Source organism: Arvicanthis niloticus (assembly GCF_011762505.2).
Source record: "Arvicanthis niloticus isolate mArvNil1 chromosome Y unlocalized genomic scaffold, mArvNil1.pat.X SUPER_Y_unloc_1, whole genome shotgun sequence".
NCBI classification, from domain to species: Eukaryota; Metazoa; Chordata; class Mammalia; order Rodentia; family Muridae; genus Arvicanthis; species Arvicanthis niloticus.
Window position 1 is genome coordinate 1,280,551 of NW_023044978.1, and position 7,766 is coordinate 1,288,316.

The 7,766-nt window shown below is 33.9% G+C and overlaps 1 long non-coding RNA gene across 1 annotated transcript; it reads left to right on the plus strand.

Annotated features, from left to right (window-relative positions):
• Positions 1-4,881: 4,881 nt before the first annotated feature.
• On the plus strand, positions 4,882-6,619 carry LOC143433926 (uncharacterized). The gene is made up of 3 exons (XR_013070058.1): positions 4,882-5,037; positions 6,094-6,159; positions 6,330-6,619. It is a non-coding gene; the product is annotated as an uncharacterized LOC143433926 (long non-coding RNA).
• Positions 6,620-7,766: the final 1,147 nt, after the last annotated feature.

Below are 7,766 nucleotides of genomic sequence, written 5' to 3' on the forward strand. Positions count from 1 at the left end.
ATTGACACAAGGAGTTAAGACAGCTATTTTTGTTAACTATCCAGCAAATTAAAATGTTACTAATGTAATGAGTAGACAAAAAAATTATGTACATGTCTAGAAATATTGATTGATGGTCTATAACCTGTTTAAATTATCTGAAAGTTGTTCAGGGTTCAAGAGTTTAAATCCATCTCAAGTGTTATCATGAATATCATTGGAGTAGTGTTACTTGTAAAATCTACAATGATTGTCATTATAATTAGAAAAAAGTTTAAGGACACCTGTAAGGTGTTTGGCATAATCCTCACACCTCTTTGCCTGTTTTAACTTTGCATAGTGAGATTGTGAATTTAAGCAATGCTGCTCTGTTGAGCTTTGATGCTTCAGATAATGCTGATAAAATTATCCATGGCCTGAGGTCAGTATTTCCATTTTGGTCAAACTTCAGGAATGGCATATATAGCTTAATCATGTTAGCCCTTTTTGTCTTGGGAATACTGTTTCTCCTGCCCATCTTGGTAAAGGTTGTCTCTAACTACATCAACAGGCTGGCAGCCAAAGTAAATGACTTGAAATTGAAAATAGACTTCTAGACAGAGCTATTAACTTAACAGGCTGGCAAGCCAAGGATGGGTAAGAGTCTACACAGAGCCTTATTAACTTAAGACAGAAGTGTGTTGCTTTAGATAATGTATATTCTATGATAAGTAAAGGAAGCTTTCATGTCAGAATGACTTAATACCAGCTCAGTCTGGTTTATGCAATAAAAAGGAAGAGATGTGGAAAGCTTCTGGGGCTGCCTGGCAATAATCTGACATTAGCCAAGGACAGGAAAATAGACTGCTTAGAAGAAATCTGACATAGGCCAAGTACAAGGAAATGTACTTCAGACAGAGATCTGACATTAGGCTAAAACAAGGACATAATTTCAGGCTTAAATATAAATTCTAGCCTAGAACAAAGAAGAAATTTCAGGCAGAAATCTAAATTCTATCCTAGAACAAAGATGAAATTTCAGGCAGAAATCTAAATCTTAAGCTAGAACAAAGAAGCAGGCTTCAGGTATGAAAATGACCCTGGGATAAGACAGAAAACTAGGCTCAGATGTTTTGACCAAAATACCTGATAAGCCATTAGAAATAGTGATCAAAGGAATAATCACAGAATTCTGGTTAGTGCCATGAATGTTCTTGGACTTTCTGGGTTTATTGTCATGCTTGTTCCTTGACTATTTGCATTTACTGAATTGCTAGTTCCTCAACCCTAATCCTTGCATATAATTTAAACAGTAGAAAGTCAAAAAGGGGGGGGGGAAGGGATGGGATAGGGGATTAACTGGAGGTGGAGAATGGGGAAGGGAGATGGCATCTGAAATGTAAATAAAATATTGAGTTAAAAAACAACATAGGAACCTTCCATTTCAGGCAAAAATATTTGAAATTGGTAGAAAACTCATTGATAGAGACCAGAAAGTGATATGTATAACAACTTTAGTAAAGATTATAATTGCAATATGAAACTGAAAAACTCATGTACAGCAAGGAATAAACTGAGTAAAGAGCAGACTAATTACTAAAAACATATTTTTCATTTACATTTCTACTATAATTATAAATATTAGTAGGAAAATGAGGTCCAGCAACAGCTCCAACGTGAGATCTAGCTCAAGGGAAGGTCCCCAGGCCTGACACTACTACTGAGGCTATAGAGTGCTCACAAAACTGGGCTTATAATGACTGGGCTCTGAAAGCCCAACAATCAGCTGAGTCACATGCAGATATTTATACCCAACCAATGGACAAATGATGGTGAACACTTTGGTTGAATTTGGAAAAACCTGGAAGAAGTTGAAGGGGAGGGTGACCATTTACAAGGATCAAGAGTCTCAATTAACCTGGAAAGTAAAGATTTCTTATACACTAGAGAAATGAGGCAGCATACACCAGCTGATATGAGGACCCCAACACATATACAGCAGAGGACTGCTGGGTCCTGGTTTTGTGGAGAAGCTGTGCCTAAACCTGAAGAAATTGGAGGCCTCAGGGAGAGGGGAGGTATGGTGAGTGGAGGGGTGGGAATGGAAACATCATCATGGAGATGGGGGAGATAAAGATGTATGGAATGTAGAATAGTTACAGAGTGGATGAGGAGGTGATAGAATCTGGACTGTAAAAATAGATTAAATAAAATTTAAATTAATAAAAAATATAGAAAAATTCACAATAGAAGAAAAATAGAATCAGTAAGAGACGATTTCTAGTAGATAGTCATGGCCCCTAGTTGAGGGATGTGGCTATGAACTCATCTTAGGAATTTAAACCCAGAAATGTTCATGCACAAAGGAAAGACAGGGAGAAAAGTGGAACAGAAACTGAAGAAAGGGGCATCCAGGGAACCCCCTCGCTTAGGGATCTATCCCATTTGCAGACAAAAAATTAATAAACACCCTTAATAATAAGTAAACTGAAATGAAACCTAACAAAAAAGTTTATGTTGCCCCAGTAAGAATGACTAAGATGTAGTGATGAATAGATAACAAATTCTGCAGTTGATGTGGTGATAATATAGATGATGCCAAGAAGCACTTCCTGTCAACAGTCTGTTATAGATGTCCCATGAGCATCTCTGCCAGAGTCTGACAAACACACATGCAGATACGCATAGCCATCCTTTGACTGAGCATAGGGATCCCAATGGAAGTATAAGGGGAAGGACTGTGTTAGCTGAAGGGAATTGCAACTCCATAGAATGAACAATATTAACTAACCAGAAGACCCAGAGCACTCAGAGAGTAAACCCACTAACCAAAGAGTATGCATAGAGAACTCCATGTCTCCAGATACATATGTAGCCAAAAATGTGTATCTCACATCAATGTTAGAAGAGGCCCTTGGTCTGCAGTGGTTAGATGCCAGAGAATGGTAGGGGTGATAGAGTAGAGGTAGGAGTGGATGGAAGAACACTTTCAAAGAGACAAAGGGGATGGGGAAAGGCATGCATGGAATGAAGGGGGATTATGGAAGGGTAACTGGAAAGGGGAATATCATTTAAATTGTAAACAAATAAAAATGATTATTTAAAAGATATATATCTAAATGATGAAAAATACAAAAGAAGTGATGCTCACCAAATACTATGAAAGCGGAACAAGGAGATGTGTATGACTGGGAGGGGAACAAAGTATGTAATTAAGACCTACATCTCTGTTTTTAGGAATAAACTGCAGTTTTAAATTTGAAAAAATAAAACTCATCAAGAAAATAGTGTACAGTGGGGAAAAAATAAAATTAGTGAGGATTGTAGGACAAAACATCTCTGTAGTTTTATGTCAATGAAAAATGTGTCATATATAAAATAAGTGTGTACTCTACTGCATGACACAGATTTTACTTTGAGAACATAGTCTCCCTGAATGCATTATACAATGCAAATGGTGGAATACTTTGCCAAAATGCAGTAACTGATCGCTTAGAAATTATAGCATGTTTAGAATGATTAATTTGTTACACAATGTATTTGAAACATAAGTTTCAAAAAACTCAAGATTTGTTCCTTTAGAGACTAAAATAGTTGAAAGTATAGGAACTCTGGTCTTTGCTACTAAGGAATGGGTTATGCATATAAAAAATATAAAGGACAAAATAGATGAATAGCTGTGTCTACTGGATTAGGAAGGGTAAACAAGTTTTTACTCAACAATGGGGTCTGAGGATTAGAATACAGATTTGACCACTTGGAATCCATTACTAAAGGAATGTAGTGTATAATTTTTATGTAAATGAATTAGGGATTTTGGCATAGCACTGGCAAAAAAAAAAAAAAAAAAAAAAAAAAAAAAAACCTGCAGAAGTAAATAATACTGCTCATTGCACAAAAAAGTTTTGGAAAAAAACAATAGAAACGTATTCAGATGAAATCAATAAATAGGAGGAAAAAATTGTTTAAAAATAGTCAAGGAAAATTCTCATCATTTTCCTAACCTGTTTATCACATTTCTGTTTTCATGTAAATTCTGTAAACACAGGTTTTTACCTTTGTAGAACACTCAGCTGTAACTTTTTTTTTTTTTTTGCATTTTTTTTCTTGATGATTGACATTCCTGAAAGTTCTTTGGAAAAATAAAGGATTTGAAGAAAAATACCATATTCGATTATGTATTATATATGACAAAGAATACTCTAACCCCTAAAAGAATAATTTGAACTCAAAGAATCATAGAGAAAACATGAAAGCTTGTCCCTGAGCACAGGGTCAGTTCAAAAGTAGCTCAGTCACTTGTTAGCTTGCAATTGCCTCCTTTTATGACAAGCTGAATTTACACTGATCCATTCATCATTTTCTCCAGACCCATAAATCACTAACACTGATTCTTGGAAACAAATGGACCTGAATATAACTTTAAAAATATAACTATATCTATACCTATAAAAGTATAACTGTAACTCCAACTCCAAATATGTTTGTGTACATGTGTGAATGTGTGTGTGTGTGTGTGTGTGTTTGGTGTTGGTATATATACGGATCTGTGTTTGTGTGTCTGTTTCTTCAAATGAATGCTGGATATTGCAGAAATGAAAAGAATTTTGAAAGAGCAAAAGGGACTTAGTAATTATATATGATACATTCAATCCATGTGTTTATGATTTGTGCCATTTTAAGCATCTTTCACATGGTATCCCATAACACTTTACTCCCTTTCCATCATATTGAACCTGTCCTACATTGTTTAAGATGACAACCAGGACTCATCTGCCTTCCTGTGGACCAGGGTTGGTCTTAGGGTAATTACGAGGTCACACTTGTGTACACAATGGTATATTATGACCTCACTAGTCTGGTATATAAGGCCAGGCAGCAAGCAGCTCACACCAGTTATCATCAGGCAGGGTAGAGAAAATATATTACAAAAGACTGTTCCAGTTTGATTGATCTAACTTCTCTTGCCAGATTTCAAATTAATATAGATAATAGTGAGCTGCCATGAACCTTGAGTTTATCCTCCTTGGGAGCATTGTGTTTGCATTCATTTTCTTCATCATAAAATTTTTATTACAGGTAAGTTGTCTATAGGTGATTGTATTAACATTAACATGACACAGTAAATGGGTGGGTATAGTTTTGTATGACTATGGAAACACTGAAAAGACTACTGGATACTGGATGTATTTAATGTGGTACCTTAATGCCCTACAGATTTCTGACACCTGACACATTTTTTGATTTTATTAAGGCTTAAACAGTTACTGTTGGTTAGAAAACAATATAGTTCACTAACAATGTGTTGAAGTCTTTAGCAAACCTCTCATTTGACATGAATTAACACGAGTAATGAAAATACCCATTTCCCAACAGTACATCATGTTAAAAATGGGTATTTTACTCTTGAATTCTCTCTTTACTATGATAATTTTTTGTCTAAAACAAAGTTCCTTGCTATAGGACTAAAATCATAAGTGTAAATGTTTATATAATAGAATCAATGATGAATTATAGATAATATAGGTAGGTCTTGCTAAAAACAGAACTTGGCTTTGTCAAAAAAAAAAAATCATGATTTTATCTTGTATCTTTGACTCTCCAAAATATATTTATGATTTCTTCATAAGTTGTAGATTGTGTGTTCCCTGAAAATTTCTGGTCTCTCTCTCTGTCTCTCTCTGTCTCTCTCTCTGTCTCTCCTTCTGTCTGTCTCGTTCTCTTTCTGTAGATATAGATGATAGATATAGATGATATATAGATAGAGATAGATAGTCTCAATTGGTTTCCTATATTGATTGAGGTTCTTTCTAAATATATTAGAGTCATGTTTTAAGAAGCCCTTTCTAGACTTGCAATCTTGTAATATTTTCCATTGACATTGACTTTGCTGAAAAAGTGAGTTTAATGTACAGGAAATGCCCACCTTACAAATAATGAATTATTTTAAACATCTGTCACTTTTCCACTTATATCTTCTTTCACTGCCTGCTATATCTCTAATTTGAGCCATTTTTCACTTTATGACCATCTTGATTTGAAAAATTTGGGTTATTTTCAATTATTCCCAAATCCAATTTTCTGTGTGAGTTGATGTTTTGTTTGTTTGTTTGTTTGTTTGTTTTAACTGAAAAGCAAATGGAGGACACTTTGCCATAAGAATCACAGACACTGCTGGAGGATACCACATAGCTTCTCAAGGTAAGACGATAAAAATGGTTTTCATTTTTTCTCACTTTGTATCTGTGATACTCTAGCACACCATGCCATCAGCATTGCTTGTGGTAATTTTGCCCATTATCATAAAGAAGAAATAAGGAGGAAGTTATTCCAATTTCTAGAAAAGTAAAGAGTTGAAATTTATTTTGCAGATAACGTCAAATGAAAGCCATCAAAGTTTACATCTACTATAAAGCTAAGAACAACTCCTCAGTCAAACAAGAACAATGATGTGCATCTTTCTGTCAATGATTTCAACCATGTTGTGATGATTGCATTCCCACAGTCAGTAGTCATATATAAGCACATGCTAGTTGATCAAGAACTCATACAATGGCAAATGCCTCAAATGAAAAATTTCCTGTCTTTCAGAAATCTATTTGGCAACATTAAGATTTGGGAGATACAGACTATGAATGTTGCAACAGGCAGTACCAGCAGAACCAGCCAATAAAATATTGAATTAATTCAAATCATTATTTTTGTAAATGAGTATTATTTATGAGACAAAGTCCACTCTGATACTCCTTATACATATTGTAAATTATATTCAAATAATTAATTATGTGTATTTGCTAAATCATATTGCATGAAATAACATTTAAAATCACAATAAAAAATTCAATTCAAATTGTTTAGTATTTATCAGTTAGATCCAGTTAAATTTTATAACTGAAATGCCACAATCACACTGAATATAAATTTCAAAATTTCATGTAAGAATTATAGCATGAAATTATTACTGTCTACAATGTTTATTAAAGTGACAGGAATTACATGAACTTTTTTAATTAGAAAAAGTAACATATTTAATCCATGAATTTTTAGTAAGAGCTACCCTTTTATAAAATTAATGAATTTCTAAAAATAGGTTATATATCTATCTCTCTTTCTACTCTTTGTCTCTCTGTCACTCAGTCTCTCTGTCTGTCTCTCTCTCTATATATACACCTATATATACACAGATACATAATATTATATATACATATGTACACATATATAATATATAATATAGGTGTATTTATACATATATATGTATGTATGTGTATATGTATATACACATATATGTATGTACACATGTATATACATGTATGTATATATACATATACACATAATACACATGTATACACATATACATGTACACATACATACATATATATGTATATAATCATCTCAATCTAAATATACAAGTCTGTAACTTCACTTGTGGTCACATTTTGAAAAAAGGTACCCGTGTGTCAAATTAATACAGATTAGTTATGCATTTGTAATGATTTACTATGTGTCAGAATCATTCCTGTAGCATATGAATAGCCTATAAAAGTGTGATTTCTGTGAAATATGTTTATCTGCCTCACCTCAGAGGAATCATAAATGCATACTGAAGGATTGCCTGCTTATTTCAACTTCCTTGAATCCTCACAGGATGCATTCATTTGTCGAAATGAGATTCTAGTGATTATGCACTGAGCTCTTGTATCAATAGATCCAGAGAGCCAATGCCAAAGGCATGGTTTCATAATGTCTTTGGAAAGAGTTATATGAAAGGTTGTGGAAGTCTCCCAAGAGAGGAACTCTAATAAACCTCA